Raw genomic sequence first — 19,020 nt, forward strand, 5'->3', positions numbered from 1 at the left:
ATAATATTTTACATTTCTTCATTGAAACTGACTTTTACATTCTTATAATATTGTTTGAATCTGTAACTTTGCATTTACCTCACCGTTTTATATTTCACATTTTTTTTTTTTATTATACACTGCTTGCTTATCTCCTTTCTTTTTTTTGCGTTTGTGAGAAACTAAAACGTCCTTTCATTATATTCTTCTGATACGGTATATCATTGTGCTATTAGTCAGCACATAAGTAAGCTATATTGAAAAATCAATTGCGATGCTTTGAGATTGCATTGAGACTCATTCCAAGAAATTTCTTATCAAATCTGAAAATGTGTCTACATGTGTGAAGTTCCTTCCCCTGATGAAAGACGAAGAACGGAAGTGACTTACCCCGGAAAAACCGGTCGAGGCAGGCTGGTGGGGGGGAAGAAAGACTGGACGGAGAGGGGACTGGGAGTTGGACCGGCGAGCCATGCCGTGTGAGAACGTAGAGAAAAGAAATATGTTTTAATTTCTTTTGCGCGCCTTGTATATATATATTGTATATAGTTTATTTTACAGTGTATTCGTTGTATGGTGTATCAATAGTGCAGTTTGTGTAATAAATTAGTGAAGAAAATGTCAAAGCGGACAAGTGTTATTTTCCCACTATGGTAAGTTTACACAGAAGAACCTACCTCGTGTTTTAACGAGCGCGAGGCATGACAAATGGCGTAATCGGTAGGATAGTGGGAAAAATGAAATCACCAAAAATACGAAGGAAGTAAGATCGTAAAAGGTGATTTGAGTGAACGTGGTTTAAATGAAGGAAATAAGTCACGAAAGCAAGGAAGATGACAAAAGATGGTCATGAAAGACGGAAAGTGGCACGCGTAAGCCTACACGTGCAAATAAACGAAAGGGTGTATGAAACCTCGTCGTGTGAAAAGTGATCATCAGTATTACCGTGGTGATATTATTAAGTGAAGTGTTCGTGCAGTGTTGAAACAGTGGCTGGTAAAAGTGATCATCCGTATTACCGTGGTGATATTATTAATTGAAATGTTTGTGCAGTGTTGAAACAGTGGATGGTAAAAGTGATCATCAGTATTACCGTGGTGATATTATTAAGTGAAGTGTTATGCAGCGCGATGAGGAAATTGTACAGAATTGAGCACAACTCGTCACTTTTTTACTATCGGGATCAAAGGTAAGTCCCTCTTAATTTCTTGGGAAGCACAATATGTAAATGAAGAGAGCTCCCTCCCTATAATTACTATAGTAACGGAGAAAATTAAAATTGTGTTAATGTCGGTTAATAACATGATGAGAATGCCAGGCGTTAAAGCCAGTAGACACTTAGAAAGTATATTTTATATGCAAATAAGGAATTATGATTAATTTTGTTATTAAGGAGATAATGTATGCTAAATGAATGTTAAAATAGTTCAAAAATATGTCAGCAGTAATTTCGAAACATTTAATTGTGTGCTCATGTTACTAATTAAGGTAGAAATTATCTAATTTTGTTGTTGCCGTGTTTTGGCAAAATGTTTTAGTCATTAAAGTTAATAGGTTGATTAAAAATTAATTAGTTTAATGAGAGAACAATAAGTAAATGTTTGTTTCATTTCCAGAATATGTAAGGTATTACGGCGTAAGGCCAAAGTATTCAGAACTATTTTTTTGTACTAATTCAAAAGCTAATATAATTTTTGGTATTTATGTGGTAACAATATATGGTGAAATATATGTTAATAGAAATATATGTTAATAGTAATATATGTTAATAGTAATATGGGAAAGGTATTCATGATTGTGTTCACTAATGATAATGTTTGCTAAATGAATAATGGTAGTATTCAGTAGTAGTGAAATATGTATGTTTGCCTGTAAAATTAAGTGTTATTTATGTGTTGTATGGGTAAAGCTGTAAAAAGAAATACCAGAAGTGAATATGGGTCCTAAAAGGAGAAATAGGGTGTCAGAAGAATCTGATGAAATTATTAAGAACATGCAGGCTCAAATTAAGTTAAAGGAAATGGAGCTGCAGCTAGAAAGGTGTAAGTTAGAGGCAGATGCGGCTAAAGACCGATTAAAAGAGATGGAATTTCGGGAAAGACAATTAGAGAGAGAACACGAGATAAAAATTAAAGAATTAGAAATTCAGAGTAGGAAAATAGATAAAGGAGGAAATAAATCGGGCTCAGAGGTTGAAGGGGTTTCAGATGCTGAGAGCAAGGGAAATGATTTCTTGAAACATTTAAAAATAATGAAAGGAGTTATGATTGACCCGCCATCTAAAGCTGAGGAATGGCCGTTCTTTTTCCATCATGCGGAAATGATGTTTAATCTCTATAAAATTCCTGAAGAACATGAGGGGAAAATTATTTTGCAGAGTTTAAAAACTAAAGTTAAAAGTTTGATTTCAACTCTGGGTGAAAGGGATTTGGATAATTACATTAAGATTAAAGATACAGTATTAAAAGAATTCCAGATTACCCCATTGCAACATAAAAAGAATTTAGAAAAATGTGTAAAAAGATATGAGGAAACGTATACTCAGCACATAGCGAAGGTTGAGGCAGCACTTGATTTCTACTTAGAATCCAGAAAAGTTAAGACTTTTGATAAATTAAGAGAACTATTGATTGTCGATCAAGTAAAAGATCAATTACCCGCAAATGTTAAGGCGCATATACTGTTAAAAGAGGTAGAACACTGGTTATCTCCGTCAGAGCTTGCAAATGATTTGGATAATTACGTTGCAGCAATGCTTAGAAATTACAATACGAGTGCTCAGGAAGTAAATAAAGTGGGACCAAAACAGGAACCGATAAGACAAGGGGAAAAATTAGGACGACCAAATAAGAGTAAGGGGAATTTCAGTTCTGATTACAGGGTTGATAAGGGGAAGTACAAAGGGGTAAAAACTTTAGAACCTTAAGGAATGATGCAGGCAAATAAGAAAGTTCTAAAATGTTTTCAGTGTCAGGGTGAAGGACACATAAAGCGTTTTTGTCCAGCGATAAACCTGATAGCGAAACCCAAGAGAGGAAGCGAAAAAGAGGATACGGATGAGGTGGAAGCAAAGGGATTAAATAAAATATGCGTAGGGTTGAAGTTAGCTAACTATGCAGAAGAAATTCCGTTAACTAGGGCAAATGGGGAATTACCTAGGATAGAACTGCAGATAGGCAACGCTAGATTCAAAGGAGTGATTGATAGCGGAGCAGAAGTTACTGTAATCCGGAAATCGGTAGTTCCACAGAAATATTTGGAGTCTGGAGGGAAGATATGGTTACAACCCGCCCAGGTAGAAGCCCAATTAGTTACAGTACCTATCAGTATCTGGTCAGGAGAAAAGGAGGTACAGCCTTATGTAAACGTTCATGCAGCAGTAGTGCATAATTTGAACGAGGAGGCTTTTTTGAGGAGGCGCTGGTGACACCTCGAGATTTTAGACTTCTCAGGGAACAAGGAGATATTTATTGGGGAGAAAATAAGGAAGAAAAACTAGTATTGGGAGTTGGTCAGGTATCGAGTAACTTGGACGGAAAGGAATCGACAGAAAAAGCCAGTCACGAGGTCGAAGGTGAAACGGAAATAGCTCGTACTGCACCGTTGGTAAGGAGTAAAGATGAGGGGGAAGTAGAAGTGGGAGGCAGTGAGCAAATGTCAGCTGATAACCCACCCTTATCGCAAACTCAACGTTTTAGACAGGAGCAAGCGGAATGTATTTCGCTGAAAAGCGCGTTCATGGATGCACGTAATAACAAGAATGGGTATTGGCTGGAGTCAGGAATTTTGTACCATACGGGAAGTGTCAATGGGCAGCGATGTAGTCAGTTAGTTGTTCCTCAAAGCCGCAGGAAAGAAATTGTGAAGTTGGCTCACGAAAGCTTACAAGGGGGGCACTTCGCAGCAAAGAAGACGGCGGAAAGGATTAAAATGTCGTTTTGGTGGGAAGGATTGTCAAAGGAGGTGCGGAAGTGGTGTGAAGCTTGCAAGGAATGCCAGCTACGAAGGAAAGTTAAAGTGAAGGATAGGGCTCCAATTACAGCAGTAGGGAGGCCAGAACTTCCATTTCAAGTGGTTAATGCGGACGTTTTAGGGCCGATTGAGCCGAAATCTTCAAGAGGGCACCAGTATGTGTTATGTGTTGTTGATCAACATAGCAGATGGCCGGAGGCAATTCCACTAAAGGCGATAACAGCGAAAGCTACATGTGACGCTTTCATTGATATTTTCATGCGAACAGGAGTTCCGAGAATGATAGCCATGGATAACGGAACGAACTTTAAGGCTAAGCTAACACAAGAATTTTTAACTAGGTTAGGGACCTCGCCAAAATTTTCTACGCCAGGGTATCCGCAGTCAAACGGGCTAGTGGAAAGGTGGATAGGAACAATGAAGTCAATGTTGCATCACGCGATAAGTACTCAAGGAAGAAACTGGGATAAGCAGTTACCATATTTGTTATGGGCTTATAGGGAGATACCGAATTCAACTACCGGAGTCTCACCATTTTTGCTGATGTATGGTCGGGTGCCAGTGGGGCCACTGGCGATACTTAAATCAAGTTGGGTAGATGAGACGGTATTACCACAAGGAATTGGGGAATCAGTTACTGAATATTTAATTTCTCTTCGAAATAGGTTACAGGAGGCAGAGAAATTCGCTAAAGAAAATTCGGAAGCTAAACAGCAGAAATATGTTCATCATCATAATTTGAGGTCTAAGGAAAATGAATTCGAGATAGGAGATGAGGTAGTAGTACTGATACCAACGCCAACAAATAAACTTTGCTCGAAATGGACAGGACCTGGAGAAATAGTTGCGAAAAAGTCTCCACATTCATATTTGGTAAAATTGCCAGATGAATCTGTTAGACACTTGCATCAAAATAAGTTACGGAAATATATACAGCCTATAAATGCAGTAGGGATAATCTATGAGGCTGACACAGAATTTGGGGAGGTGCAGCACGCGCCTATTCAAAGAAACCCTAAAGTAGACAAACTTTTAGATAGGATCTGTGTTTCAGAGGAATGGAAACATTTAGATAGGTCACAAAGGGATCCGTTGAGCAGATTAATCAAATCTTTCCATGTAGTGTTTGACGGGGAGATTAAATGTGCGAAGGTAGGATCCCACAGTATCAGGTTAAAAACGGGAGTTGAAAGAAAGCAACCTCATGTTTATAAGGTACCTGAGGCGTTGAAGCCACAGGTGGAAAAGCAAATTGCTGATTTGTTAGAAAGAGGTTTAATTGAACCTTCCACAGCAGAGATTGCTTACCCTATTGTGTGTGTAGCGAAACGGGACGGAAGCGTACGTTTATGTTGTGATTATTGAGGACTTAATGCGGAAAGTCAGATTGTCCCATTTCCTATGCAAAACGCAGAAGAGCTTCGATATAAGGCAGGGGCAGCACGTTATTTTTCTACGCTAGATATTCTTAAGGGGTATTGGGAAATCCCTATGGAGAAGGAAAGTAGACATCTGACGAGTTTTGTTTCTCCGAAGGGTCAGTATCAGTGGAAAGTGATGCCGTTCGGTTTGTCAGGTGCTACCGCAACTTTCCAAAGAGTTATGAATCAAGCTCTTAGACCACATAGTGATTATGCTGAAAGTTTCATCGATGATATAATTGTCTATTCGTCAACGTGGGAAGAACATCTTAAACATTTAAGAGCCGTACTCAGTACTTTACAGACATTGAACTTTACGGCTAATTTAGAGAAATGCTCTTTTGGCAAGTCGGTCACATAGTAGGCTCAGGCAGACATGGCCCAGATCCAGAGAAATTGCAGGTCATTAAAAATTTGAAGCCACCTAGAACCAAAAAGGCATTAAGATCAGTTTTGGGGTTATATAATTACTATCGAGAGTATGTTCCGAATTATGCAAAAATAGCTAGGCCGTTAACTGAGCTCACGAGAAAATCTATACCTAATGATATACCTTGGGGGTCTGAAGTCGAGAAGGCATTCAAAGAATTAAAGGATGCATTGTGCACGGCATCGTCTTTATATACGCCGGATATACGGAAACCTTTTGAAATTAACACAGACGCCTCACTAATAGGTATTGGAGCGTGTTTACTTCAACGAGATGAGTATGGGAAAGCTAGACCGATAACATTTACTAGCCAGAAATTAACTAGCGCTCAGTCTAAATGGAGCACTATAGAAAGAGAGGCGTATGCAATTATTTGGGCTCTCGACAAGTTCGAAACTTGGACATACGGAAATAAAATTTTGTTGCATACAGACCATAACCCATTAAAGTACTTAACCGAAGGGATACCCCGGAATGCTAGATTACAGAGATGGGCATTAGCTCTATCCCGCTTCCAAGTCACTGTAATGCATAAACCAGGAGCTAAAAACTCCGATGCAGACGCATTGTCGAGGATCCCTCACGAATGTATAAGTGACCAATAATCTGAACTCAATTGGAAAAAAAAAAGAAACTAATGTTGATATCATATATTTTTTTGTGTGTGTTTGTTTATTATTGTAACACTAGAAAGGATAATGTTCAATGCTAGTATGGCAAAAAGTATATAGATATTGTAATTTTCATTTATTATTTTTTTTGTATTATTGTGGTTACTCTAGAAAAGATTGTGTTATTAGGGTATATTAGTAAACGAATTATTCCTTACAGAAGTGTCAGTGAGTTGATATTGCAATGTTTTGTTTGTATCGCTATAGAAATTTGGACATGTGCAGTTTTTATGTTTATGTGTTTTAAGTGTTTTTTTTTTTGTGTGTGTGTTAGTGTTAATAACTGCAGCATGACCCTTTTTTTTGCTCTCTGATTTTACTGTGATTCCTTGTGCTGTGTCCCGGAAAAGAGGGACTACCTGGTAAGTGCCAAAATAATATGGGTTTCAAATTTTTCGACTCAGTCGTAAATATTTACAAACCAGAGGGGAGGTGTGAAGTTCCTTCCCCTGATGAAAGACGAAGAACGGAAGTGACTTACCCCGGAAAAACCGGTCGAGGCAGGCTGGTGGGGGGGGGAAGAAAGACTGGACGGAGAGGGGACTGGGAGTTGGACCGGCGAGCATGCCGTGTGATAACGTAGAGAAAAGAAATGTGGTTTAATTTCTTTTGCGCGCCTTGTATATATATATTGTATATAGTTTATTTTACAGTGTATTCGTTGTATGGTGTATCAATAGTGCAGTTTGTGTAATAAATTAGTGAAGAAAATGTCAAAGCGGACAAGTGGTATTTTCCCACTCTGGTAAGTTTACACAGAAGAACCCACCTCGTGTTTGAACGAGCGCGAGGCATGACAACATGCTTACATTCGCTTATTTCCCTTTTGTGTATAAGAATAAGCAAATATAATCGAGCTCATGATTTTTGTCGTACACTATTACGTATTTCTTTATTTTACTACTTAAATTACAATAACGTAATACAGCTTTTTTACTCTCTCACTTTGAAGATAAATGAACAGTTGCAAACCATCATTCAACGGTCCACCGGGGAAGATGGCCTTCTTACTTCTCTGAATTAAAAACAAAGAATCCATTCTCACTTGAATAGTCATCGGTGTCTTTTCAGAGTGGAATGAAAACCTTTTCAGCTTGAGCATAGTTGGCAATTAATACCTTAAAAAAGGAAATATTTCTTAAAGTAGGCCAACCAGAGATTGGTAAATTAAGATTTTGTTCCAAAACAGGAATTTCTTTTTCAACCATCAAGATTTTATATTTTAAATTATAAAATTAGAATTCTTATCTGAAATCGTCAGTTATGTCATGAAATTTATGTCATTAAAACTCTTAATGGTTAATATAATTAACAAATTTAATTTAATTTTCAAATTGTATAATAAATTCTGCAATGGGAAATTTTTTCAGTATTAGTTTGATAATCAATGCAATTTAATTTCGGAAACGATGTTTTAGAAGGATGTCAAATTAATGATGAAATGTCTCTTCGAACAAAGATTTAGATGAATGCATAATAGGTCATTTGTTCATGAATAACATGAGAAAAGCTTCAAGTAATGAAAGAAAAACTAGGTATTTTATGTTAATTAAATAAGGTAACTGATTTTGGTTGCTTTTGTTAAACTGCATATAAAATTAAAGTGCATTTCATATAAATCTATGAGAAATTCTGTTAACACTAATCATAATATAACATTTTGTAACAGCACTGAAAGCCAAAAAAAAAATTGAAAGTTATTGTCCTAATTATGTGAGGATCTTGTTAGCAACAAGAGTCTCTCTAGTCGAAAGTTTAAGAGCATTCTGAGCTCTTACCTTGTCTAAAAGAGTCTACAGACTGAATTAGTCACGCCTTCTTAATTTTTAGGTTGTGTTTTACGTTCTCCGATTCATTATTGTTGAAAGGATATCAGAGAAGCAACAAGATCATTGGTACATTAGCATCCCTAAAATCGTGAAGCTTTGGTAACAGACAAAGTGCACATCGATAAAATCCCTTAACACTGGCCGCGAAGTTATGATTCTTGTGATGTCAGGTGGAGCCGTAATTGAACAAATTATTTCTCCTACAATGTCCGAGCCTGCCATTTCACGCTTCGTAACAGCTTAATCACTGTGACGTGCGGGAGATCATGCACATGAATTTCTTATCCTTGCCTGGTCCGCTGTAAACCTTTACTGTAACTTTTCCTTTTTGATAGCACATACCAAGATGCAAATGAGATTAAAGAGGATTTAAGGCGAAGGTTTTGAATCTTTTAGAGATAGAGGTTTTGGCAGCAGCACTTGCATCTTTATTTTAATTATTATTCCATTAATAGCTGTTAACATTCCAGCATTAGCCATTTTACTGGCCGACTCTAAAACGCGCCGTTAAAGTTTTGAACCATGTTATTTAGGTCAATTCTTGCATAAAAAGAGTATTTGAAACTTTTGTAAGACGTTTCTGTACTATTTCAGACGGACGATAGCTCGCTCGTCAATCTAATAAGGTCCGTAGGACTTTGAGTTAAGCTTACACAAATTATTATTATCACTTCACAGACCAGATAAAAGGTAAATTATGTAACGAAAAAAAGTGTGATTAATTGTCCGCTAAATATTAAAAAGTTACAGTATTTATTTCAGAGCTTTTCATAATATTGAGCGACTTTACAGATATATGTAAATTAAAATTTCTTCACAATTATTCCTTATTCTAACCGTTAATTTATTTTAATGCTATTCATAAAGCATACTTTAAAATATTGTTAACTCAGAATAGTATTGAGCATGTATGAGCAATCTGCATTAACAAAAAGTTCACTTTAGAGAAAAAATCTCCAAGATAAAACTTCTAGAACTAAATTCACGTCAAGGATTACCAAAGAAAAATCCAGGTACTTCTCGAAATACTTTTTTTCAAAATTTGATTTTGATACATTTTATTTATTTATTTAATCCCACCACACACATTTGCTTTGAACGGTTACAGGCGAAAGCATCGCGGCAAAAAAGAACTGCGGAATAAACAACGCTAATGGAAAACGTAATATAAAATATTATGGGAGAAAAGAAAGCAAGAAGAGATTATTGCTGTTCTAAAACTCCGTATTATAAAGCATCGTCACAAAAAATAATTGTTAGCAATAACTTCGCAGGTTTAAAACATTATCGTAAAAAATACAGTGGTAAAATATCAAGCATGTACACATCATCAGAATGATGATAACGTCGTAGACAAGCACTTTCTGATTATAAAAATTTTAAACCAATTTTCGCTTAATGAGCACAAAAAGAAATAATGAGTATTTTTATGTTTATTATATAAATATTAAATAATCATTTTTACTAACAATTTGCAGGTTTCTTTCTTGATTTTTATTAAAATAGCAAGAAGGAAAAATAAGCATTCGTAATCTGGAGATTAGTAAGAATTAATGCTATGTATTAGCTAATAGAATGAAATCTTATTATTTCTTTTAATCTCATAACTAACGTTTGTCAGACATTTTGTAAAATTTGTAGGTATAGTATAGATTCTCGCGTTTTTAGGTAATATAAACTAACGATTTCTTAAAGATTTTATGCGGAATTATCGCCAGGTCTTAATGCAACAGAAGAGTCAGAAGAGGGGTGTAAAGAACGATTTATCCAATCACATATCCCCATATAGTCGACACAAATGGTCACCCTTGGACTTACATGAGGCCAACACTTCTGATTTAACACAAACAGGTAATGTTGAACTTGAAATAAAATGTAATTAAACTAACCTAAAAGCTCACAGGATAATTGAACGCTCAGGAAGGTTCTGACTAGTAGAAGCCGACGGAAAAATGCTTATGGCAAGAAACAATCAACACCACAGAATCAAATCACTAGTAATTCAAAATAACAACGTATCCTACACGCATAGCACACTCTAAAATCCCCTTCTAAAAGCTTCGCTTAAATATCATTTCGTTCAACCTTAATTTGAATACACGCGCGCTATCTGATTAGCATTCTGGCAAGAAAGCATGGGTAAAAACGAGACTGTCGGGAAAGTGGTGCAGTAGGCCTTTTCAGTCGCCCATTATGGATCCCAAAGTAAACTATTAGTGTTTTGTAAGCTTATCTACTCAGTCACATGTGAATAGAGATGCTTTCGAATTTCAATCAAATGTAAGTTAATTTTTTTTAATCTGAAAGCTTTCAGATTTTACATTACCCCCACAGGGACGTATTGTGGCTTACCTTTATTTATTAAGTATCATCTTCTCGAACTTAAAACATGAAATTCAGTTCAACAGCAATATCACAAAATAATTTTAAAATGAGCATATCTTTAGAATTTCCGATACACAGTCTCGCGCGCTGAAGATAAAAATCCCCCCCCCGTAGTGTTGCCATTGCTCGGTCTGAAATCGTTGAGTTTGTTAATCAAAAATTCGTTAAAGTTAAGCAAAATATAAAATAGATAACAAATTCCAAATTTGGGCTTCGAGATGCCCATTTTCGGGTGGAAACGTACGTTATTCGAAATTCGATGGCTCTAGGTACCGTCGTTTTGAAACAATGCGAGAAATATACATACATTTATGCAGATTCTTTATTATTTAATTTAATTTCTTTAAAGATAACATAGTGCTGTAATATTTGGTGGCAACAGTTTGAAAAGTGAACCGACATTTAAAGTTTTCAACGCAAAATGCCAAAACCCTACTAAAATTAATACCCTACGAAAATGACGCAAAAAGTTTGTAAATCATCTTATTAAGGAAACCAAACATTGATATGATGAAACAGGAAAAGACTAAAAAAGGAAATTTAAAAAAGTGTATGGCAACACTTTTGGGACACACAAAAATGTGGGGATTTTGCTGCTGAATTTTATGCTCGGTAAGTGCTATGAAAAGCTTAACAGTAAAATTAAAAAGGCAAAAATAAGTTACGTCAACAGGAGTGATTAAAAGAGCATATTAATAAGCTGCGAGCCTGCAAAAGCACGAAAATCCTTAAAACAAACCCTTCGTTGCGAAGTTAAAATTTGATTCCTACCAGACTTTTGCTTTTCATTTCTTCTAACATTTCTAAAGCACTTCAGTAAACATTAAAAAAAATAATATTAAATGCTTAAGCGATATTGATTCTTTATTATCAAACTTTTATTACATATTGTGGGCAACAAATGATTACGTATATGTAAATCAGACTTCAAAATAAAGAGATAAAATATTTGCTCTACATCACCGAAAAAAACCTTCTCTGTTTTTCCTAAGTATATTTGTATGTTGATTTTTAACAATTCAGGTAAACGTAAATCGTATTGTTTGAAACTTTTCGATAAAATAGTCCTTCAAGAAAATTATATCGGTACGGGAAAAGATTTGATATTTGCAAACATTTTCCCATTGCATTTAACGTGAATGATCAGAAAGAATAATATTACTTGCTATTTAATGGCATCCATTTTTTCCTTTCGTTTAGACTTACGTCAGATCTTTCAGATTTAAAAAAAACATGCATAGTTTCCTTTCCCAAACACAAAATAGCTCTTTCTAGAGCTTTTCTCTTACAATTACATAGAACAACTCTTTGAATTATATCCCAACTATTCGTTAGAATTTTTGCATGCATTTTACTTGAGTATTTTATTAAAATAAAATGTTTTATGTGAAGGTTATATCTGACGGGCTTTTTGCAATGTTTCCCTTAATATCAAATATCATATCTTGCTTGGAAACGGTATTCAGTCTTCTGAAAACAGAATAAAAGAATATAATAAAATAAAGACACTCAGAAATTCAAATTTTATTTGAATAATGTAAAAATATACTTAGCTTCACAAAAATTCACTGGGAATCGTGTTCCCTTAAAATTTATAGCATTCAAAATTTGGAAGAAAAACTTACTCTGCTCTGAAATAAGAATGCAGAGTACTTTTGTTACATAAATAAAATTGTGCATTTTCTGGTTTTGCATCCAAAAGAGTATCACAGTTTAACAAAGCGCTCACAAAGGATATAATGAAACAACTTTGTGGATTTACAACATTATTTTATTTGATGTTTTAACTTAAGACCTTTAAAGATTGAAATTTTCGCATTTGAATTTTAAATTTAATCGTTTTATGACAAATTTATCAAGTTTTACTTCTTAAAAATGTATTTGAAGGAAAGAAAATAAGGAAAAGTAAAGTAAGTGATGCAAAGTTTGATGACTTGATTGATGGTGATTATTTGATTTTTATGCCTGTATCAAAAATGACTAGAAACATAATAAATACTTAAGTAAATAGAACTAATTTTTGATTCGAAAGCAGTAAAGGAAAGAAATATAAATAACATACAGGGTATTATGAGGTAATTTTAAAACGGGGTAATAAGTTACATCTGGTGTTTTTATCTACTGCACATTGCCAAAAACATTAAGCCTTTCATGAATTAATTTGAGAGAATGTGCTCTGCTAATAAATAAGCGAGCGTACGTTTTAGTTCACGGCTCCTTACGGCTTTGCATAAAATTAACCTGAAACCCGTGTATAAGACGAAACCTGATAAAATATGGCCTGTTTCCTCCAGTCCTCATCAAAAGTAGCAGCACAGTTAATATGTGATAATTCGTAATCGTAAAAACTGAAAGAAGACAAAATAATTTTATTTTGCATAACTTAGTGTGGGCGGGGAGAAACTGGACCTTTCTGAAAATGGTAATCATCTCAATGTAAATGTTTTCGTAATAAAGAATCTCAGGTAAAATATTTTGGTAATGAGTGTTTTTTTTTTTTTTTTTTTTTTTTTTTTTTTTCGGGGAGGAGTCGTATCAAATGCGGCCAAGAAGGGAAGAATGACGTTACTTGCGAAAACAGGTGTGTTAGAGGTCATAAGAGAAGATGTACTGTAAAAGAAAGATGTTTTTAGGTCTCGCTTCAGTATCAATATATCACAAAAAAAAATATGATAGAGTTATAAAGAGAGTTCTTTATCGTGAGTAGTTACCAAAATTTATATATTTATGTACATTGTACCAAAATAAAAACAAATTATATAGGACGCGGAAAGTTTTGAAGTGTCATTTTTCTTTTATACATTACTTAACAATGTAATAACATTATAAATCACTTTTTTGGTTTATTAATAACATATATCTACTTATAATTGCGAATCAAATTACCATTCTGAGATGATTTTATTGAGAATATCTATCTGTTTATTAAAATTTTATTATTATATTATTTTTGTCTATTCGTTTCTTCCCCGCCCCCTTGGAAACATATACATCCACGCTTTCTATGTATTTGCTCGCGTGGCATATTGTTACGTTAAAGGTCGCGCGGCGTCTAACAGACGCCAGGTATATTTTTGCTGTACTAATATATATTTAGGTTATTCAACTCAAATTTATGAATGCAAAGGGATTATTGAAATAACATACATATATTTGTGGTATCATATTACAAACACAAATAACAAAACTTCAATTTACAGTGAGACTTAATTTTATTCAACTTAACTTAAATACAAATGAAAAATACAAGTAAAAGTGTTTCATTTAGTTGGTTGCACAAACTAGCAATCAACGCATATTTTCTGAGCGTTTTCTAAACATAAAAATGTTTACAACTGCGGTATTTGTACTTGGTGTACCTGTTCTTGGAACGGCCACATTCATGACATCTCTGCCTTTTAGTAGTTCAAGCCTCTACTGTAAGTTGAACTGTACGCTCATCTGGGAAAATGCTCTGAATATCCTGCTTGAGGTTTCTAGGTAATGATGAACATTGAGAACGTCTACGCAAGGAATCATAATCTACCCAAAAGTTTTAAAAACTCGCTGCGCCTGGTGCTGATTGATAAGTTATTTGCACGATATATTATTTGAACATTTACAGCTGTTACATTCATCATACTATAAAATATGACCATAGGGCATCTGTTCGTTTTCTGGCGACATTGTGAGTGCTACACAACTGGTCAACAGTATCAACTCCTGATTTAGTTGCGTTATGAAAGGTTATCATTTGGGCTTGTTTTTTCACACAATTTATCAATTACATTATCATGATGCATAGTGGAGAGAATCATAACCACCTTGTTTTCCTTAGTTACATAAGACATTAGAGCCGTTCTGAAACCTAAACAATGATGTTCCTACTTCCCGATTCTTTGTATGTGTAAACTCTGGAGGAATGTCACCTTATTCTTTCTCCGAACAAAATAGTCCCAACCAAAGTAAGATTATTTTGAAGCAAAAAAATGCTACAGTTGTCGAACCTCAAACAATATGAAAGGAACCTAAATCGTTTTTCACACATTATTAGATGGCATAACTCAACACCCATTTTATCAGAGAACCATATCTCCTTGGTATTTGCTTGATTGTTCTTTCTAGAAGCACAAATCTGTAATACGCCTAGAAAGCGCTTTTATTTCAATTATGTCGGTCAAATGGGCATCCCTTTCCCAAGAATAATTTTCCTGTACTATGGGCATCTTTTCATTTGTGAACTTGACTATATTAGATGGCATGCCATTGTCGAAAAATTATGCCCAACATTGCTCCGGCTTTCGAGCATTTTTTGCGACTGGTAAATGAGTGATAATATTTTGTCGCCGAGTGCGTACATCTTTTATTTTTAGATGGGCAAACTTTTGATCATTTTTTCGGCCTAGGAAATAATTATCGGCAATATAATCATTACTATCGCTATCATTTGAGTTTTTCTTGCTCGGTGCCTGTTTTCATCTCTTGTTTCCACTCTATCTTCTTCTGCATCACTATAATCATCAAACTCATCACCTGATTCATATTCTTCCATCAGCATATGTAGTACTATTTCTCTGTCACGTTCATATGCCATATTGAATTTTTCTGAGAAGTCATTTTGAATCTAAAGGTAAGAAAATAAATAATAAAAACAAATTTTACCCATAAAAATTATAAATACCAAAAGAAATACATTCTTTTTACATTTAAAATTAAATATATTCAAAAATAATTTCTTTTACCTATCACTAAAAGGAAAAAGAAAAACACTACTAGGGACAGCTGTTGATAATATAAATTAAAAATACTAAAATATATAAATTTTAAAATACTTACCTTTAGAATCAAAAACGGTCGCGTGGCGTCTCCTAGACTGCAGCAGCGCACATCGGCATATAACCTCTTCCTCTCAACACTAAAATGAAAATAGCGTTGTTTCGATGATTTCTACTTATTTGTGTATAGTTGACAGAAAGGTAGGCGGCAGCATAAGCTTGCTGACGCATCCTTTTATTAAAAAATTAAAAAAGAAACATCCCTGGCGTCTGTGGGACGCCATGCGAGCAGTTCAGGGTTAAGAGCATTAATTAGCACTAATTGTTTATGAAAAGTATTCTAGTTTTTATATATAATCATCTTAAGAATAAGGAGATTTTATGTGGTTATTTAATTGAATATGGAAAAGCAAATGAAGACTGGATGACAAATGCATTCTTTCGTGTAGAATTTTCTAGGGAAAACAGACTCATATTTACATTACATTTAAAGAAAACCACGAAAATGCCTATACACAGTGCTAGGCTGAAGGCTGTCTCGTGCAATTCATTTGGTAACTTTGCATCTAATTTCCAAATCCCCCCTTTTTTGGTTTAGTTCATTTATTCAAAGAAAAATACATGTTACTCACTGAACTTCATACATTAGGCTGAACACAATGAACAATATTTCCGTAACAAAGAGAGCTTTCTGAGAACTTACATACTATGACGACTACCTAGATATCTCGCCAAAACTAGCGACTTTTGTGGGTTATACAGGTTAAACCTAACATAGGTTATAGAGGTCTCTAAAATAAAGAGTATTACCCCACACTAGTCCCGCAATTGCACAAAAGAAACATTTCTGTTCAAAGTTCCAGACCGGAAGGTAACAACATTAATGCATGAATTCCAAACTAATATTGCTGAAGACTCAACAATAATGCCAGATTCGTGGCCTGGATATCAAACAGAGGAGCTAATTACTGCCTTTTTAAAAAATTTTAAGGTTTATCATCAATATAATTTTGTTGACCCACCTACGCAGACTTATACTCAACACGTTGAAAGGATGTGGGGTTCCGCAAAATGGAGGAACAAACGAAGCCGCTATCATTTGGATACATATTTAGTTGAATTTATTTGGAGGAAAAAACAGGAAACGCCTTTCGATGCTATTTTGAAAGCTATTTCCCGCCTCTTTTCCTCACCATTAACTACAATGTTTTCTTTTAACCAGTTTTAAGTAAGTTAATTTAAATTTTTTTTAAATTCGTATTAAGTATATATTTCACATATATATATACACGTTTATTTATAATATATATATATATATATATATATATATATATATATATAATGTTGTATGATCTTAAATCCATATATATTCGGGATTTTTGGTTTTAAGATTTGTTGCTTTATAATTAGGATTTTTATTCTTTAAAGAATTTCTAAACATTAACCAAAAAACGCCAATGGAGATTTTTATCGGCAAATGCTGCCAAGGTAGTCGTCATAGTACCTAAGTACCGCTTTCTGACTGTACGATCTATTTCACATTTAGCAAACTTGTGGCGAATAAATTTATTCACTATTCTATGTAATTTATGCAATTTTTGTAATGCTGATACATTTTGTAAATTAAATGTTTACGTGCAGTTCGGCAGTCAGAATCACTAAAGAGTATCTCGGTTGAGCGGCTTTCCACAACTGTACATATGGAATTGTCCAGACATTTTAAAATTTAAAAAAAAATATCTAGTCTCATATTATATCTGCCTAAAGTCCATGGGACCGCACACAATAATTAGCACAGACACAGTAAAATACTGGATACTACTATGCTCTACATGATAAACATTGCGACAAAAACAACGAGAAAAATATCGTAGCATAAATTCAATGACGGAAAGAAAATCTGATATGGAAACTCGTTGTGGTACTTACATATTATTCCGTCGACCGTTGGTGGAAATTTCGGCAAGACCGCCAGTCATCAACCGTTACTGTGGAATTATGAAGAAAACGATCATCCAAGATTGGCGTGAAATCGCGCTACTTAATCGGTCAACGGATAATTGCGCACATATCCTCGTTGTGTTAAAACATCATTCTGGAAAAGAAGATGAATAAAATTTTCCAGTTTAAAAAAAACGGCATAGTTAAAAAAGTTACGAAACGCAGCAGGATGAATGGATATCTGAAAAGTAAGTGTCTTTTGTGCCTTTGAAATCGTTAGAAATTCCTACGGGCGTTTTTACTTGTAACACTGTACGGAACGATTTGGCTCTTAAAGAAAAGATATACATTCGGCATCAAATTTAGAAGACAATAAGTCTATTATTCTACATGATTATTAGGAAATATTGTGATGAGTTTAACTTCGAAATATCTTTTTACATTTTTACATGTATTATAATAATGTTGACATCACCCATAAACTTTTTTTTTTTTTTTTTTTTTTTACTTTGCTTATCCAAATTTCAGATTCCGTTTTCTCCCACTTGAGAGCTCGTAGTATTTTTAAAACCTTGCGTGAATAAGCAGCTAGCATCGTGAACCATAAAATTTTATTGAATAATTTAATCTCATATCAGGACACACAAAGATCGGATATTATAAGTATTAAGATTTCTGATTTGATTTGTAACTCGAATTTCAATATAAAACTGTTAGGATTGAGACGTTATGCAATACGAACGCCATTCCTGCAAGTTCAAAGTGCCATTTTGAATTTGTTTGATAATACACACGAACACTGTAAAATTATCGCATCTTTAGTGACATAATATAGTATATAACTGAAAATCAAAGGATAGGTTCTGATTTAAGGAAAAATCCTTCATTTGTGTAAACGTTCCATGGAGCTTTAATTTTTAAGTGTCTTCGTCACATACGACAGCGCGTTTTAATCATCAGCGTATTTTCGAATAGTTGAACATACAGAGAATTTAGTCCTTTAGTTTTCAGGTAAGTTAATAATTTTGTTTTCCTTGTACAAAGAAATAAAACATTTTTTGCTAAGAAATATACGTAAACAAATTTTACGGCTTAATCATGAAAGGGAGTATTGCAGTAGTTTCCTGCAAATAAAACTTTCTGTTTTCACAAAGAAAGAACGAACCTGAGTTATAAAACTCAGAAAACACTACTTTATAGTCTTCACAAAATTTGGAAGCGTATGATGTAGAAGGTATATCGAAACATCAGGCTGAGTGCTTGGAATTTCTTGCTTTTTGATGCATTGAAGTGTTTATAACATTGGAAATTCCTTTGATAAAGAACGTAATTTCTTTCCTGTAGAATGTCCTTTGCTATAAAATGTTCTTTATTCCTCTTTAAGTATAGCTGTGCACATGCATACAGTTCGTTATCAACGTTTATACTCTCTTCCCACTTTGAGTTTTTAGAAATATATCATTCTTTCTTAACAATTTACTTGAGGAAAAGATTTCGTAAGTTTTAAATTATCTTGAATTAAAGTAGTGATGTGATTATTGGTAATGTGACGGATAAAGAACTAGGAGGCATTTTGAAACGAATATTAAAATATAAAACTAGGCATTTTCGAGTGTTTTCAATATGAAGCTGTTTGGA

The 19,020-nt window shown here is 34.3% G+C and overlaps 1 long non-coding RNA gene across 1 annotated transcript in view; it reads right to left on the reverse strand.

The window, feature by feature from the left end:
* Positions 1–10,314, reverse strand: part of LOC146999533 (uncharacterized) — a 46,833-nt gene extending 36,519 nt beyond the window's left edge. The window contains exon 1 of the long non-coding RNA XR_015039799.1: positions 10,192–10,314. This is a non-coding gene — a long non-coding RNA (uncharacterized LOC146999533). The remainder of the gene's footprint in view (positions 1–10,191) is intronic.
* Positions 10,315–19,020: the final 8,706 nt, after the last annotated feature.

This window comes from Stegodyphus dumicola, chromosome 1 (genome assembly GCF_044657685.1).
Source record: "Stegodyphus dumicola isolate Sdum_Otavi_A_Nest chromosome 1, ASM4465768v1".
NCBI classification, from domain to species: Eukaryota; Metazoa; Arthropoda; class Arachnida; order Araneae; family Eresidae; genus Stegodyphus; species Stegodyphus dumicola.